At 43.0% G+C, this 18,714-nt stretch overlaps 1 long non-coding RNA gene across 1 annotated transcript in view; it reads right to left on the bottom strand.

Moving 5' to 3' along the window:
* The window catches only part of LOC134287899 (uncharacterized), a 327,459-nt gene that overhangs the window by 13,396 nt on the left and 295,349 nt on the right, over window positions 1-18,714 (bottom strand). The gene's annotated exons all lie outside the window — the stretch shown is intronic.

The following is an 18,714-nucleotide window of genomic DNA, read 5'->3' as shown; positions in this document are numbered from 1 at the left end:
TCGTGTAATCTCTACTCACCTTGTGCTCACAGCTCTCTCACGGTTTTGGTATGCGTCTGCGACCTTTACTTTATTCGGCAAACTTTTAGATTAAACTACAATCTAAAAGCCCTTCAAACATCATTCTTTGATAGAATGCTTCTAGACTGAGATAGAAGTAAGTGAGTTGAAACGATTCTCTTCGAGCCAGGTTTTTCTGCTCGCTAATTCCAGACGGGAATCGGCCAAAGCCCCAAGCTGCTGGTCTTGACCCGACGGCTGCTTCCGGGGTGGGCACTCAAGGCCTCTTTTTGGATCTCAGGGTCGTTGAGGTGGTCTTGGAGAATTCCTAGGGGTAGGTGTGGTGAAAAGGCGAACAATACAAAGTGGAACGGACAATGGAAAACAAGATTTCTAACATTACAAAAATTAAACAAATAAGCTGTAGTTCAGAGGGCCATACACATTTTATTAATACTAAATTTTACTGATTTGAGTGTTTATTGAATGATGTAGAAAAGGGGGGGGGAGTAAATGGAATGAGCTCACCGGTACGTTGCGGCCGTTGCTGCTACGATGAACTGCTGCTGTTGATGCTGGGTGCTTCCGGATTCTTCTTCATGCTTCTTCTTCATGCTTCTCTTCTTCTACTACATCGGTTTCTTCTTTTCAGCTTGTTGCGTCTTCTGAACAGCTTCAGCTTTTCCATCACATTTCACCATGGGGGGGGGGGGGGGGGTTTAACGGTAAGGCCTTAAAAGCGTACGGCCATAGTTCTGGGGTCCGGGAAGTGGTACACTGCGCGCTTATTGCTGGTGGTCTTCGAGCGAGTGTGCACCATTGTTCGACCGACACCAACAGTCTTGACGAAATACCACACAAAAGTTCGTCGGTCACCACACAATTCTTCCTGACATCACACTTCATCCATTATGCACCACGCACTCGCTCGGAACTAAATGTACGTTAAGGTCAGCCATGCCTAACTCGATCAGCACTGACTTTTCGATGACTCAGCATCTTCACGGTGCACTTCACTGATCGTCCGTGGTGCGGCAAAATACTGACCCGTACAAACAAACTGCTTTAGAAATAGTGGGGTATTTAAGCTGCCGGGTTTAAGTTTGTTATAGTCGTTGGGATAAGTTTTAATTTTTGGTATAACGAACTTATCACTCGCGGAACTAAACCGGTTTGTAAAGGATCGGACAAAACCGGACCGTCACTTCCATCACTTCTCCGGACCAAAATTATAAGAGAGCTTCTCCAAATTCCGCCATGTCATTTATAGTCCCCAATAAGGGGGCGGAGGTGTGGCGAGAGTGTAGAGGGGGGGGCGTCTTCCACCACCCTTGGACCCACTCCTTATTCCATCCAGATATTCTTCATCTTGGTGACAGATCTGAAGATGATGATGATGACAGCCACTTACACTCTAAACAAATTATATTAATCAAGGTGTCTTGTGAATTTAAGTTAAAATTCCGATTGTGGCCACATGCAATGCCTCAACAAAACCTGACGGACACTTGTTTTCCTTTTTTTTTTGTAAATAAATAATCTAGTAATTGTATATAAATCAATCTGAATAAATATGTAAATAAAGCATCTAATATTGAATAGTAAATACGTAAATAAATAAATAAATAAATAAATAAGGAGAAAATATAAAAAATAAATAAATAAATAAATAAATAGATAAATAAAGCATCTGAATAATAAACAAATCTACAATCGGAATGTATGAACAGAACAAAATAATTAAATAAATAAATGAATGAACAAATAAATAAATAAAGAGACACCTTAAACTACTAAGTGTAAAATAAACATAACTCAAACACAAACCTGTGGAGACCAACATTTATTATACACTTAGACATTTAAATAAATAATATAAATATACAATATTCAATAAAAAAAAAACAATAACAATAACATGCTCTGAACCAACAGCTAGCCTTTCCACCACACAAGTCACTGTTACCCAAACGGTTGGTAACAGAGTATAACTTTTCGCAAGTGAGTATTCCCAACACTGCTGGACAGTCACATAATCGATATTTTGAGGTCTCAATTTCACTGTTACAAAATCAACAGATATCAGTTTGACATCGATTTATCTTTTTCAAATGATATCTGGTCGGGCAATATCCTGTGAAAAGCCCAATGATTATGCTCAGAGATTTGTTATTTAGATTTAATAACTTTTCTGTACTTTTGATATTTGGCGTTATAAACAATTTTCATTGCCTTGCAATTTTCGTTGCAATCCAATTTGGTGTTGCCATTCAATCGATTTACCTGGTTCATAGCGGACAACTGTTTCAAATAAAAAACCTTGCTCGCACTATTGTATGAACCCAGCCATACACTCAACAACGTGTTGGTTTGTTTGAATTCTATGTATCCTTCCACTTTTTCTACTTTCGATCCCACTGTGCGACGGCGTGCTGAGTTCCAGATATGGATCCATTTTGCAATTGCATCAGTCTGAGCCTTCGAAATGGTTTGCCATAAACTGCTGGCTGATGCTCTCCAGTCAAAAAGGAGTGAATTCGTTCTATTATGTGTTCGGTTAGATTATGAACGTAAACCGCCCCTGGGCGGGGATGGTTTCCTTGAGCTGAGCCGGTCCGTAAATGTAGGTACCTAGGTATACCCTTCGTCGAACCGGCCGACCAACCGGTCTGCCCAACGGCTTACAAAGCTTCTGTTTGTGGTAGAACGTAACTCTTCCAGCCGCCTGGGTGTTGGTGCGTTTTTCTGTTTAGCTTGCACTGCAAGAGCCGGGTTACGAACGACGGAGTCTACCGGTGAAGCACACACCGGAACCAGGATGATTTCATTGTTTGCCTTAGTTGGCTTCTTGGTGGTTTGTAGCTCGAGCAACGTGTAAATATAAATGTTAATGACGTAGTACAAATCTTCAGTGGCTATGACTAGCTATCTAATATATTTTCTTTGAACATGCTCGAACAGTTGTTGGGATCTGTCCGGGAACTGATCACTGGCATGCAAAATTGTTAGCTGTTTATATCATTAGCCTACATGCTTGTTGAGTACATTCATTCATTTCATTTATTGAGTACTGCATCGAATTCAAGAAAAAACTAACAATAAACAATATTTCTTCATAATACACGGTTCGTGGCTGCCGTTCTCCATCCTCGGTCACGTCCGATGCTCGCCAAGTCACGCTCCGCCTGATCCGCCCATCGTGCTCTCTGCGCTCCATGCCTTCTTGTGCCAACCGGATCTGTTGTAAAAACCAACTTTGCAGAATTGCTGTCCGGCATTCTTGCAACATGCCCTGCCCATCGTATCCTTCCGGCTTTGGTTACCTTCTGGATGCTGGGTTCGCCGTAAAGTGCAGTCAGCTCGTGGTTCATCCTTCTCCGTCACACACCGTTCTCCTGCACACCGCCGAAGATCTTCCTTAGCACGCGTCGCTCGAAAGCTCCGTGCGTTGCTTACATGTTGCTTACATATTGGGCGAAAATTCCAACCGTTGAATATACGCCAAATGGAGAATCATAGACCGCCATACTGGGGCAATCGTATGTTTCATTCTCTCCGGACGTTATGTGTCGTCTGGTTCTTCTTAACTGCAAACAGCCATCGTGTCTGTGATCTGTCTCGGAGTATCCGCGGATGGGGCCGCTATCTGGTTCTCTACCGGAAATTATCTTCACCTACCGTTCTTCCGCCATCAACGAGACGTGACCAATATCAACGCTCTCCAGCTTGACAATGTTAACCGCAACGCATACGCTTAATAGAGACTGGTCAGTCCAATTAGTTTCATCGGAAAACCATGTGCTGTGAATTTGTGATCAAGTAATGCGATTTTCCACTTTTTCTAATCTGTCAATTGCCACAACCCACAAACTCAACGAAGTATAATGACCAAAAGCGGTGTTCGTATACCTCATGCTAAGACAGAAAAACTATCAGCTATCAATAGATGATTTACCATCCCTCAACAAGCGAGTTAGCATCCGCTAGTTGCTGACATCAATTGAAAAACGATACCATTCTTATCAACGCTTTCCACCAGAAATCATCTTGGCTTATTAGTTCAGACTGTCGGACATCGAACGCATTACAATTGTTTCATTGTACCCAGGTTCGCACTTAATGATAGCAATGAAACCGGGAAGAACAAATAAAAATGCTAAAATAAATAACAATCAGCGTGAAAAAACGATTTGCGTACTCTCTGTAAATGGGAATGACTGAGACCCGAAGACAATACAGCCAGATAGAGTGCAACAGAACGGGAAAAGTCAGAAGGAGGATGCTCCAAAACGCTCCTTCCAAGATTTTTTTTGTTTTAAATCACATTGAACGACAATTGATCTAGCTTGATGTAGATCGATGAGATTTGAATTAACTTATAGCTACTAAAATGCCGTGACATTTATTGACTTAGTTGGTAAAGCACTTATCTAGCTTATATTGGGTGAGAGTTCAAATCTCACCCGAGCTGGTTTTTTTAATTTCATAAACAATTCACCCATCTGTTCATATGCACGTTGAATTATTTGAAAATCGTATTTTCTTTTGTTTTATTTCGACCTTTCGACCATCAGACCTTTGACCGGCGACCATTTGATGTGCCTTTTGGCCGACCCACCTACACTTCCACTCCCGAATTTCTGTCGCCATCAGCTTTTGATGACATCGACGATGCAGCTCCACGTTGGAGATCCAATTGTGAGGCCACCATGCACGAATTATATACCTACCGCAGACATCTATTGTTGAAGATCTGCAGCCGTTGAGTGTTCTCCACTGATACACACCTAGTTTCACTGACGTACAGCAGCACAGATTTCACGTTCGATTTGAAAAATCGGAATTTGGGGCGTCGACTTATCTGGTTTTTATTCCATACAAAACTAGCAAAAGCAGCTCTCGCCTACTTGATCCGTGCAACTATGTCGCTTTTGGTGCCGCTATCGGCGTTTTCACCGAAGCATTTTACACCGCGTTCCCCAACATCGCATCGGTTGATGGTGTTTGAGTTTTTCCCGGTAGGTATCTGACTAGGTGTTGCAGCAACCCGGAGAGGCTACGCCGCCGCGGAAACGACGCTAGCAAGAACGCAACAACGGTAGGCAAGGGGAGCCCACCGAACGAACGCGCAAATACTAAGCGGAAACGGTGGCAATGATTAATGACGATATGAACTTTGCTTGCTGGTGCGCGCTGAAAGTTGAAGTTTTTCACTTGTCTTCATTTTTTAAATTCAAACCTCGCAGGAGAGCTTCTGTTTTGTGTGTTTGCTCTCCATGCTGTCTGCTGGAATGCTTTTTTTTTCCTGTTGTTCCGACGCTTCGGCACGGGAACTTGTTTAATTCGGAATATTAATTTTTATGGCATTCATTCCCGCCGTTCGAATACATACAACAATAGATTTATGAGCTGTCAGAGAGGATTTTTTTCACGTTATCTGATTTGTGTAATTATGCAAATAAAACACTCGGCGGGTGGACGATGTCCTGATGCTTGAGGAATATTACGCTTTCGATTGCTTTTATCGGATCGTCTGAATTGTCGGAAGAAATCAACTGAGCTCTCCAACTGAACCATAGCATGTCGGGATGAAATTTGTGCATATGTAACTTGAGCTTAAGCTTCATTAACCACCGGTAGTTGCTACTCCAGTATCACCTGATTATCTACTTTTATCACACAAGAAACCACAATTAGATAACTACTTGGGATATACATATTCAGTAGGATAGATGTTGGGGCTGCAAAACAGTGAGTCGATAAGAAGAGCGTCCAACATAGCTCTGGTCCTCACAAGTTCCTACCTCATGCTTCCACGGGTCATGCGATGACAAAGACCGACAGCTAAGAGTTGTGTGCTTAGCTGGTAGTGCAGCCTGGGCACTGTTGTCCTTCTGACTTCAGCTAGATTGAGGAGGTACGTTCCGAGCGTCTGTTCACCAAAGAGGTGCGGCTCAAACAGCGTCTGTTCTGGCATCCAGCGGCTGAGTTAGAAACGCTGCACCACGCCCAGCTAGATCCAAGGTGGTAGCCCTATCAGCCTGGTCGTCCCAGTGTTGGTTGGGACGTTAAACAGAACTGGCACGACGAGACAGGAGTGTTGGCGTAGGCCCAATAAGCAACTCGTAAAAATCCCCATTGCGAATAACATAGGAGAAAATACAACTGGATACAATCGGCAAAGACCCACGCGACGGAATAAGGACTACGATTGGAAACTTGGAACATGGAATTGCAAGTCACTAGGTTTCGCAGGATGTGGGAGGATAATTTACGATGAACTACATCCCCGCAACTTCGACATCGTGGCGTTGCAGGAACTTTGTTGGACTGGACAGAAAGTGTGGAAAAGCGTGCATCGAACGGTTACCCTCTACCAAAGCTGTGACACCACCAAGATGTGGGCAAGATGCGACAACGTGTGATCGGGTGGCAGCCGATCAACGCAAGGATGTGCATGTTAAAAGTTAAGGGCCGTTTCTTCTACTACAGCATTATCAACGTCCACTGCCCACACGAAGGGAGACCTGATGACGAGAAAGAAGCGTTCTACGTGCAGTTATAGCAAACATACGATGGTTGCTCGCCGCGTGACGTTGTCGGCGACATGAACGCTTCCTAGGAAATGTACAGACCGGTAATCGGGCGTAACAGCCTGCACGCCGCATCGAATGATAATGGCCAGCGATGCATAAACTTTGCAGCCTCCCGTGGTATGGAAGTCCGAAGCACCTTCTTCCCCCGCAAAGATATCCACAAAGCCACCTGGAGATCACCCGACCATCAAAGAGAAAACCAAATCGACCACGTTCTAATCGACGGTAAATTCTTCTCGGATATAACCAATATCCGCACATACCGCAGTGCGAATATAGAATCGAATCACTACTTAGTCGCTGTATACATGCGCTCAAAACTTTCGACAGTTATTACCACGCGTCGAAGTCGAACGCCGCGGCTCAACATCGAGCAACTTCGTAACGTAGAAGTGGCTCAAGACTACGCGCAGCAGTTAGCAGTGGCCCTACCAACGGAAGAGCAGCTTGACGCAGCTACACTTGAAGATGGCTGGAGGGACATTCGATCCGCCATAGGTAGTACCTCGGCTACAGCACTAGGCTTCGCGACTCCGAATCACAGAAACGACTGGTACGACGGCGAATGTGAACAGTTGAAAAACGAGAAGAATGCAGCATGGGCGAGAATGCTGCAACACCGTACGAGAGCGAATCAGGCACGTTACAGACAGGCGCGGAACAGGCAGAACTCAGTCTTCCGTATGAAGAAGCGCCAGCAGGAAGAACGAGATCGCGAAGCGATGGAAGAGCTGTACCGCGCTAAGGACACACGAAAGTTCCACGAGAAGCTGAACCGCTCGCGCAGAGGCTTTGTGCCACAAGCCGACATGTGCCGAGATAATCACGGGAATATTCTCACGAGCGAGCGTGAGGTGGTCGGTCGAGAGGTGACGGCAGCATTACGATGAGCACCTCAATGGCGACGTTGCAAGTACCGAAGGTGGCGTGGTAACAGATCTAGGAGTATGTGCACAGGACGAAAGACTTCCGGCCCCTGACCTCCAAGAGATTGAGGAGGAGGTTGGCCGGTTGAAAAACAACAAAGCCGCTGGAGCAGATCAACTACCAAGCGAGCTTCTAAAATACGGTGGAGAAGCACTGGTGAGAGCACTACACTGGGTCATTACCAAGATTTGGGAGGAGGAAGTGTTACCGAAGGAGTGGATTGAAGGTATCGTGTGTCCCATCTACAAAAAGGGCGACAAGTTGGATTGCGGGAATTACCGCGCGATCACACTACTGAGCGCTGCCTACAAGATACTCTCTCAAATTTTATGCCACCGTCTATCACTGATTGCAAGAGAGTTCGTGGGACAATATCAGGCTGGATTTATGGGTGAACGCGCTACAACGGACCAGATGTTCGCCATCCGCCAGGTGTTGCAGAAATGCCGCGAATACAACGTGCCCACACATCACTTGTTCATCGATTTCAAATCGGCGTATGATACAATCGATCGAGAACAGCTATGGCAGATTATGCACGAATACGGATTCCCGGATAAACTGACACGGTTGATAAAGGCGACGATGGATCGAGTGATGTGCGTAGTTCGAGTATCAGGGACACTCTCGAGTCCCTTCGAATCTCGCAGAGGGTTACGGCAAGGTGATGGTATTTCGTGCTTGCTGTTCAACATTGCTTTAGGGTGTAATTAGGAGAGCGGGGATAAACTCGAGTGGGAACGATTTTCACGAAGTCCGTTCAGCTGCTTGGGTTTGCTGATGATATTGATATTATTGCTCACTCTAGCGTGCGAAGCTTTTTCTTTTTTCTCACTCACTCTCGTAAACAAACACGCGAAAGAAACAAATAAAAGAGGGCAAGTGATTGCTCGTAAATTTGAGTCGATGGCGGAAACGTACATCCGACTAAACAGTGAAGCCAGGTGAATCGGATTAGTCGATTAGTCATTATTGTATCGAAGACAAAGTACATGATGGCAAAGGGCTCCAGGGAGGAATCACTGCGCCCGCCACCCCGAATTTATATCGACGGTGATGAAATCGAGGCGGTTGAAGAATTCGTGTACTTGGGCTCACTGGTGACCGCCGACAACGACACCAGCAGAGAAATTCAGAGGCGCATTGTGGCAGGAAATCGTGCTTACTATGAACTCCGCAAAACTCCACGATCGAATAGAGTTGCTGAGAGAACCAACCATCGTCCGTACCACGAAAATCGGGAGGCTACGGTGGGCGGGTCACGTCATCAGGAGTTCGGATAGCAACCCGACTAAAATGGTTCTCGAGAGTCATCCGACCGGTACAAGAAGACGTGGAGCGCAGCGAGCTGGGTGGGTCGACCAAGTGGAGGACGATTTGCGGACCCTACGCAAAGTGCGGAACTGGAGACAAACAGCCATGGACCGAGTGGAATGGAGACGGCTACTATGTACAGCAGAGGCCACCCCGGCCTTAGCCTGATCGGTATGTATATGAGGGGTGGCTTAACGTAGTTTATGGACAGCGCCTTTGTCAGTATTTGGGAAATGAATCCGCTGTTGAAAAAGTGAAAGGGCAGGGTTCACAACCGCAAAATGAGTCGCTGGTTTATTCCTAAATGTAAACATTTTAAAAACGAAAACGCAATTCCGGATAAAATATCACATGATGTATTCACGGTCATATCAATTGATCCCCCATTGACCACGCACATTAATAAAGCGCATTCATTGCCAAACGTAATTCAATTCTTGACCGCAAACCGGTTACATTCCTAAGCTTTGTAGACCGCTCTCTTGATTACACTAATTTATTCCATAAATTTCAACCAAACTGTAATCACCGGGTATGCATTTATGCAGCATGTACTACATCTATGCCATTCCACAAGTACAACACCGCACCGGTTTTTTTCTCCCCAGTTGCTCTGGTCTGGTGTTTTTCCTGTTGATCCAAAATGTTTTCTACATTACATCACCCTTCCGCCCCACGCACGGTTTCGAAACTTTGGACACTATCCCGCCGTCGCCGCCGCGCGCGCTGTTCGGAATGTACAAATCGTACCTACGACGAGTGGACCACACGAGAGGAGCGCTTTCCGCGTGGCATCGCGTTTCCTTCGACGACTCAAATCTGTGCTCCAGGCAGCGGCAACAAGGAGTAAAAATCCGACCGACCCGAACAAGAAGTGGAAATTTTCATGCTAACGAACAGTTTTGTGTGCAGAAAATGAACGAAAAAATCGTGAGCAATTAGATTGCTTTCTACACTTCGTGTCGGATTTCATATTTTTCCCTATTTAGTTGGGAATTGCGGTTCTGGTGCTATTGAAAAGTTGTAATATCAGAATAATATGAACAGCAACACTGAAACAAGCACACTTAATAAGTTGAGGAGACCTGGTGTAATACGCGAATAGCACGCTGATGACTTGAGATCGAATCCTATTTTCGAAAAACTTATAAAACATGAGTTGTTACTTCGGAAGGGAAACAGTCAGGTATTTTTAGGCCCGGATTAAGGAATGTGGACCCGGGGCCGTAGCGTATGTGGGGGACCTCGGGACGAGAATAACACCAAATAACATACATACTAAGAACGGACGTCAAAGCTGTCACTTAGCAGCCGTGACGGATAGATAACGTGCCTCTGGAACCGGCCTTCTGATAGCAGTCTAATGTGTCCTGCCTGTGACGTCCACACGTCTGGGCAGTGGACTTCCTAACGCCCTAAACTAGCTCACCTTTCGTAAGGAAGGGTCTCCGGAGGGTCGGCTTACGCCTGCTCAGAGGAAGCACGAAGCAGACGTGTACAAGGTAGACACTACAACCGGGGACGCACACGCACAAGGAACCCTTTCTAACAAATTGATTAGGCAGTTTGATGCATTTAAATCATTTTTTTTTATTTAATTCATTTGGGTAGTGGGTTATGGTCAGTTGTTTTTGTTGCGGCCGATTGTTGATGTTGGGGCCCGTGATGGCATGCTTAGAGGAAGGGAGAATCTGGTACTCCCGACACATATACCTTTATCTCTGCTGACGCTGACTATACGCTGACATCTTATACGATTACTGGTTGTCTGGGTACTCTGGTTTGCCCTACCCGACGAGTGGAGCTGCGGCGGTGCTCTTCGCGGGGGACTGGGCCGTCCTGGTGCCTTACGCTGTGGTTACTTGGCCAACTTGACTGTGGTGAGTGTCCTCATGGGTTTCATGGGCGAAGCCTTTAAGCGCAAGGGTCTCCCTGAGAAAATCATCGGCCTCATTGAAGCACAGTACAGGGCATTTTCGTGCAGAGTACTGCACAACAACGGTGTTCTGTCCGATCCCATCCGGGTCGTTGCTGTAGTGAGGCAAGGATGTACTATCACCGCTGCTGTTCCTCACGTAATCGACGACGACGAGATCCTGGTAGGTGCGATTGACCGTGAACCAAATCGTGGATTGCTGTGGCAGCCCATTACCTACCATGGAGCACCTAAATAGCTTCGAATTGGCTAATGCTGTTGCTCTCCTAGCTCAACGGCGTTCTGATATGCAGAGCAAGCTCGATGATCTTGCCAATCGCTCCTCAGCGGCAGGTTTTACCATCAACGTCAACAAGACCAAATCGTTGGATGTAAACACGGTCAACCCTTCCAGCTTTACGGTAGCTGGGCAATCAGTGGAGAATGTTGAAAGCTTCCAATATCTTTGTAGCCAAATGGCGACCGGTGGTGGCACCAAGATCGACATAGGTGCACGGATCAAGAAAGCGAGGGCTGCTTTTGCGAGTTTAAGAAATGTATGGAAAACAATCAGATTAGTCGACACACCAAAATCCGAATTTTCAACTCGAACGTGAAATCTGTGCTGCTATACGCCAGTGAAACCTGGTGTGTATCAGTGGAGAACACTCAACGACTGCAGGTCTCCATCAATAGATACCTGCGGTATATAATTCGTGCATGGTGGCCTCACAATTGGATCTCCAACGTGGAGCTCCATCGTCGATGTCATCAAAAGCCGATAGCGACAGAAATTCGGGAGCGAAAGTGGAGGTTGGTCGGTCACACTCTACGCATGGGTGGAAACGAAATCTGCAAGCAAACGTTAGATTAGAACCCAGCAGGACACCGCAGCAGCAGCATACCCAGAGGCTCATGGCGGGACAGCCTGACCAACGAAATCAAGCAAGTCTACAGAAATTTGACCTGGCCACAGATCAAGGCGATGGCTTTCAATAGCCCAGGATGGAGATCTTTCAATGTCTAATATGTCCTGAAAAACCCCAATTGTTTCCATTTTCAAATAATTGTATGAATAACAAATTTTGTAATTTCAGATTTGACCGAAAGAAAAGGTTTAGTTCAACCTATGTGGATGAATGCGGTTACTTTTTGCCAGCACCTAGTCGTTTCCTCAAGAGCACTGCGCGAAATCGCATGAGCGCTTTATTTTCTATTTAGCTAGCGGAAAAAAGGAAACCGTAAAAATAATAGCAACCGCTTCACTCTCGCGCCCAATGAGGCAAAATGGGTGAATGTGCAACAAATAATAGACGCCGTACCGGCCGCGCCAGATATTCCGCCGCGGTCCTGCAGGCTCGGCGCGAACGTAAAACCACGAAAGCTGTGGTATGAGGTCGTGTAGCACTCGATGTGCAGCACCTCGTTTCCTTCGTTGAGGAGGCAGAGCTTTCATCGTCTTAACTTTCTTTTTCGCGTTTACCACAAGCCACCACAACCAGGTGCCCGACTGAAATATGTCGGGAAAACATGTGTTCCTTTACGCTGGAACATTTACCCGAACATATATTTAAATGCAACAGGAAAGTATGTTTAAAATTACGTCGTAATCTGATCCAAGGAATGTGAAACTTTTTTATATACCGATGTAGGACTTCAAGTTATATGATTGGAAAGAATTTACTCTGATTAGTAAGTAAACTGCGGTTTGTAAGACTGTCGTCTAATATAATGAGCACATGCGTCGATAGTTTATAAAAGAAAATCCACTCTATGGATTTTATCACTTCTATCATGTAGTCACCTTTTGAAACAGGAATAAAATCTCAATACTCATCTACATGCATACAGCATCATCCGTTGAATACTCTTTATGATGCTCAATAGCACTATTGCTTTTCATACATGAGGTTCACTTTCAATGTCCTATTATGTATTGTCTTATACAAAGATGTTTTTTTTTGTCTTGCCCTTCACCAACAACTTCACAACCCTCTCTGTTTTTTCAGTATCTGATTTATACATTACGATAGAAGCCTTTGTGCACCTAACACAAGTTGCCCCCTTCAAATAAGGGCATTGTGTGGACATCTTTGAGCGAGTCATACTCTTTGGATGTATTCCCGCGCTATATCAGAGCATAACTTTTAGAAAAGATTAGTAGCGCGATGTATCGTATGGGTCTATTGATATTGATATAACATGTGTGCCAGCATGACAGCTTAAAAGCAACCCATTAATGGGTTTTTAAATTTAGAAAAATTCAATGATTTTATATTTTTAAACGAAAGAGCACCTTTTTCTGCGCCACTATGTTTTTTTTTTAGATTTCTTGAACGTTATTCTGAAACTTAAAATCAATTTCGAAGAGATTTTTTCAAATCACCTTTTGACAGCTGGACAACTGTAAGCCAACCACAACCCACATATACAGGCTGTGCCTGTCGAATCTATGAAAATTTTTGATTTTTCTAGTCAATCATGGAGTAGAAACTACGAATTACACGGCCATCAATGTTCATACTCTACTGGAAGTTTCTTTTATTTATAATCTTCTGAGAAGTGACCTATGTATACTTTTAATATTGAACGCAATGCCCAAGTAACAATAATGCTGAACAGTGAGAGTATTAGCTGAACATTTGCCGGTTAATGGTGTCAGTAGCTGAACAAAATGACAGCTGAATATTGGTCAAAAGTTTGGCTTGTTCAACCTCCTCAATCAGCATTATATAGATGACTGCCTATAATTATTATTAATTTTCGACAGCTGGTCCAAGCAAGTTTTCGCTTCTTCAGCCTCTCTATACGGGCTTAGTTCAACTTATGGTGTTGATTATTGAGACACAACTAGTAATGCTCTCGTTTTCGAGGATATGTGTACAATTGTGTGTGGTGTAGGTGAGTGACTGTGAACCAGGATGTCCGTGTTGAATTCTTAGTTTCCCCATATATTGATTTATACATTCCTTAGCATCTCTTCTGGAAATAGAAAGTAGCAAATGATATGCATAGGCTTACGGAGGTTTTTTTTATTTTTACCAGGGAAGATAATCGTCAGACAAAAGAGGCACAAACGAAGCAAGTCGCGCCTTACTCTTTATCACAACTGGTAGCAGAGAATGACATGATCTCTACATGTTTTGTTTGAGACAAAAAGGAAGCTGAATTCGTTGCGTACTTTTCAACTCGTGAATAATCGATTTATACTAGCCCAAAATTGAAACTGTTTAGTAGTAGATCTTCAACAGAGTTGCAGTGTTTACCGATTCGAAGTTACCGCCTATTCTGTTCAAGTTGGGATAAACTTTTGTCGCATTGGGTGGATTGTCGCAATAAATGCAGGTTGCGACATTTTCATTGTTGTTAAGCGATGGTTGAATCACAGACAAACAGACGTAACACTTTAATAATTCTCATCGTTCATCGATTAACGGTCTTTTTCAAAGTTTGATAGTTGGCCAACTGCCCAACCGTGGCGCTCGCATAGTTTTTGTTCGAGTTTGACGTTTGCTCACTACCGCCATTTAGTTGGTGGTCGGCCAAACTTAATCTTTTTAGCATTAGGCGAATATGTTTCCGTGACTATGATTTGAATCGAAAAATGTTCGAAGTGTTACGTCTGTTTGTCTGTGGTTGAATTATAATTCATTGATTTTTACACAATAAATAAATTTTATTGATTACACTAGTTTACAGCATTTTTGAACTCGGTAAGCTGATGATCATTTTTGGTGTATAGAATCACGCCCTGAGTTCGAAAACGCGAAGGAAAAAAATTACAGTAGAGCGGAAATTTTTTCGACTTTCCATACAAGGTTAATGATTTGAAATCGATTTTTGTTCTATTTTTAAGCAAAATCGCTCACTTCACACATCTCATTCTCCGTAATCAATGCCCCGATTGAGCTGATTTTTTTACTGTAACTCGCCTACATATAATATGTCAAATAAACGTTGAGAAAGAATTTTTAGATTGTTTTTTACTTATTAAAAAAAAAATCTTCATATATTTTTTGGAAATTTTGCTAAAATTTAAGGTGATTGTCCCAAAAACTCGGCAATATCTTGAATTTCATCAATCTGACGCAAAACCTTCATTCAAAGGATCGAATGGTATTGTATTCAGCTTTTAATTTATGGAAAAAAGATTTGAAGTTAGTTGAACAAAACGCAAGATATTTGAATTTAAGCAAATTCCATATTTAAAAAACCCAAATGAATCCACCTAGTGGTGATAGTGCCTTTCTCGTCGAACATGTTCTCACAATCTTTTCGATAACGTAAGTCAAAGTGTTTCTGAATCCGAATATTTTTATAGAAAGGCAAGCATTTTATCAAAGACATCTTTGAATTGACTTAAAACTTATTGATTGCACATAGTCCGACGTTATGTTCAACGTATAAGCAGGGCTGAAAAATATCAGACTTCTCAGTTGACTGCTTGAGCACTTTGTTGAGCACCTTCACTAACACTGGAGGCTGATCAATATCAAGACGATACTAACAAGCTAAGCTATAACTCTTTACACAATCACAGATCACAATTTTTTTCTGAACAATTGGGCTGTATCTTATTGACCGTTGAAAACAAGAGCGATAGGTAGTGAGTAAGCACCAAACGCTGGTTGTGCAACCCTACCGGTAGTCTGTAATGTGGTGTGAGCCTATTTTATAGTTAACCGTGCCTCGGGTTATTCAAAAAGCCGTGATGTAATATGTTGCATGGTACATTTGATTACTTTCGATGCGGTACCGGAACAGGTTCCGGAGCACACCGGGTCTCCCAAATATAGTCTGAGACTATTTCATTGCTAACGTTCATTAGGTTACCCAAAAAAACACGATTTGATTCATCTCATGCATGGGTTGGTATAGATCACTTTTACATTTGACAACTTCCAGTGGGACACCCAGAACTGGTTTCGGGGCACTACCGGTTGTCTAAAATATGGTCTGAGGCTATGTTCTTACGAATCGATCATCGTGTATTAAAAAAAAAAGCTGCTATTTGATGTACTGTCAAACACTTATTTGTGCATTTCGCCAGTTCCGGCGAGACACTCGAAAGTGGTTCCAGTACACTATCGGTAGTCTTAAAGAGGCCTGAGACTTTTCTTGCTGACCGTTCTGTGCGTCATCGAAAAAGCCGATATTTAATGCGCGGTGTGCATGCGTTTGGTTCCGTTCTACATTTGACCACTTCCGGTGGAGCACCTGGAACCGGTTTCGGCACAGTATTGGTTTTCCAAAGTGTGGTCTATGATTGTTTCTCTTGTTAACCGTTCATCAGGTTACCAAAACAGCTATTTATGGGGTTGGTTCTCCTTTACATTTGATCACTTCTGATGGGGCACCCTTAAACGGTGAGGAATACTACCGGTTGTTCCAAATATGGCCGGAAACTTTTTTTTTGCCAATCAAGATACCTAAAAATCCGCGATTTGATTTGTCGCATGCGTTTGGTTCACTTTTTTGTTTGGCCATTTCCGGCGGGACACCCGGAACCGGTTCCGGATCACTACCGGTTCAGATACATATGGTCTGAGAATATTTTCCTGCTTACTGCTCATCAGGATATCAAAAAAGCCACTATTTGATATGTCGCATGTATAGGTTTGGTTAACTTTTAAACTTGGCCACCTCTGGCGGGACATCTGGAACCGGTTCCGGAACACTACTGGTTCCGATATGTTCTGAGAATGCTTTCCTGTATACTGTTCATCAGGTTATCGAAAAAGCCGCGGTTTGATATGTCGCATGCATGGTTTTAGTTCAATTTCATATTTGGCCACTTCCGGCGGGACACCCGGAACCGGTTCCGGAACACAACCGGTTCAGATATGGTCTGAGAATATTTTCCTGCTTACCTTTCATCAGGATGCCAAAAAATCCACTATTTGATAAGTCGCATGCATGGGTTTGGTTAACTTTTATACTTGGCCACCTCCAGCGGGACATCTGGAACCGGTTCCGGAATACTACCGGTTCCAATATGGAAGAAGAATGTATTCCTTCTTACTGTTCATCAGAGTATCGAAAAAGCTGAGGTTTGATATGCCGCTTGCATGGGTTTAGTGCACTTTTATGTTTGGTCACTTCCGGCGGGACACCCGGAACCGGTTCCGGGACACTACCGGTTCAGATATGGTCTGAGACAATTTTTCTGCTTACCGTTCATCAAGTTATCGAAAATGCCGTAGTTTGATGTGTCGCATGGATGGGTTTGTAGCGTTTTCATATCTGACCCCTTCCTGGGGTACCGATCCGGAACACCTAAATGGCCATAACTCCGGAACGGCTGGACCGATCCAAACCATTTTCAATAGGAAACAATGGGACCAGATTCCCCGTCGAATGAATCGTCGGTCATTAAAATCGGTTAAGGTTTACTGCCAAAAAGTGATGTGAGTTTTTTTGTACACACACATACACACATACACACACACATACATACACACAGACATCACCTCAATTCATCGAGCTGAGTTGATTGGTATATGTAACTCGACCCTCCGGGCCTTCAATCGAAAAGTCATTTTTGGAGTGAACATATAGCCTTTCCAGTACACTTAGTGTACGAGAAAGGCAAAAAATGTAAAACTCGATATTGAGCTAAAACTCAAAAATTGCTCTACTTATAATTTTTTGAAGCGCGGTTTCGAAATCAGCGCTAAATTGTACCGTCGATGGGGGTGACAATGGGTCTGGGGGGTGAGATTGGGTCAAAACGGAGAAACATAAAATTTGAAAAAGCTCATCAACTATCGCTAATTTTTATTGAAAACTTTATATTATTTCAAAGAGGAGATGTTTTTACACGTCATGATGCAGAATAAGATGTTTAGCAATAATAATTTTTTGTTAAATTTGTGGCTAAACTTATATGATGAAACTACAAGTAAATCACTCTGAAAAAATTTCTCCTTCGTAATGTTTAACACAAGTACCTAACCATAAATTTTGTTATAAGTGGTTAGCTGTAGGTATTACCTGGTTGATGCAATGGAAAAAGCGGGCTGTCATTGCTCTTTTTATTTAAAAATTCAATATTTTCGACCCCATGTCTAAATATTAAGAATGGGGGTGAGATTGGGTCAAGCAAGTTATCGAGTGCACATAACCTTAACTAAGTATTCAACTTGTTATCCAGTCCTCATTTGACGTTAGAGTGGTGCCATGTTTACCGTAACTTCATAAAAGCACACTTTCTCTCGAAAATATGTCGAGAAGTGTCTAACACGTGTTTGTTAATACGTTTAGTGCCTAAAATAATTTATAACAATACACCCATGCGTTTGAACAGCTCCTCTAATCATCAGCTAATCTGTAGTGTACTGCAATATCGTAAGCTTACAAAATAGACTTAATAGCGTTCTTCTTCTCTACTCATTTTTGTTGTGTAACATAATATACGACCCTCTATCTTGAGATGGAGTGATTTACTTTAGCAATATAGAGGCCAATGATCATGTACATAAGAGTTTATAACGGAGGTTTTGGTTAAACATTTCTTATGCAGTATACTAAAACTATCATGTTTTTTTACAATAAATCTTTCAATGCGCCCTTTTCTCATGGAGGTTGAAATTCTAAATGAGGATGATTATGATGGTTAAAAATGGTGATACAGCAAACAAACGTTATTTTATCAAATTTCAACCAATTTTCGGTTGTATTAGCCCTTTTAGGTGAATTAATCATCCTTTAAAATTACCTAAGTTTTTATTCGTCATGATAACATTGTGTTTTAAGTAGGTTTACTACATATGATCAATAAAATTAACTTATATTCTTAGATAGGCGATTTCGAATACTTTGACCCATTCTCACCCCCTCTAAGGGGTGAGATTGGGTCAATTTTCAATCATTTGTAGTTTAGTAAGCAATTCATATAATGTGATACTTTCTTGCTAAACTATCACTACCACATAGGAGAGTATACATACCAAATAAAAAGTT

Source organism: Aedes albopictus, chromosome 2 (genome assembly GCF_035046485.1).
Source record: "Aedes albopictus strain Foshan chromosome 2, AalbF5, whole genome shotgun sequence".
Classification (NCBI taxonomy): Eukaryota; Metazoa; Arthropoda; class Insecta; order Diptera; family Culicidae; genus Aedes; species Aedes albopictus.
This window is presented reverse-complemented; position numbering and strand designations above follow the sequence as displayed.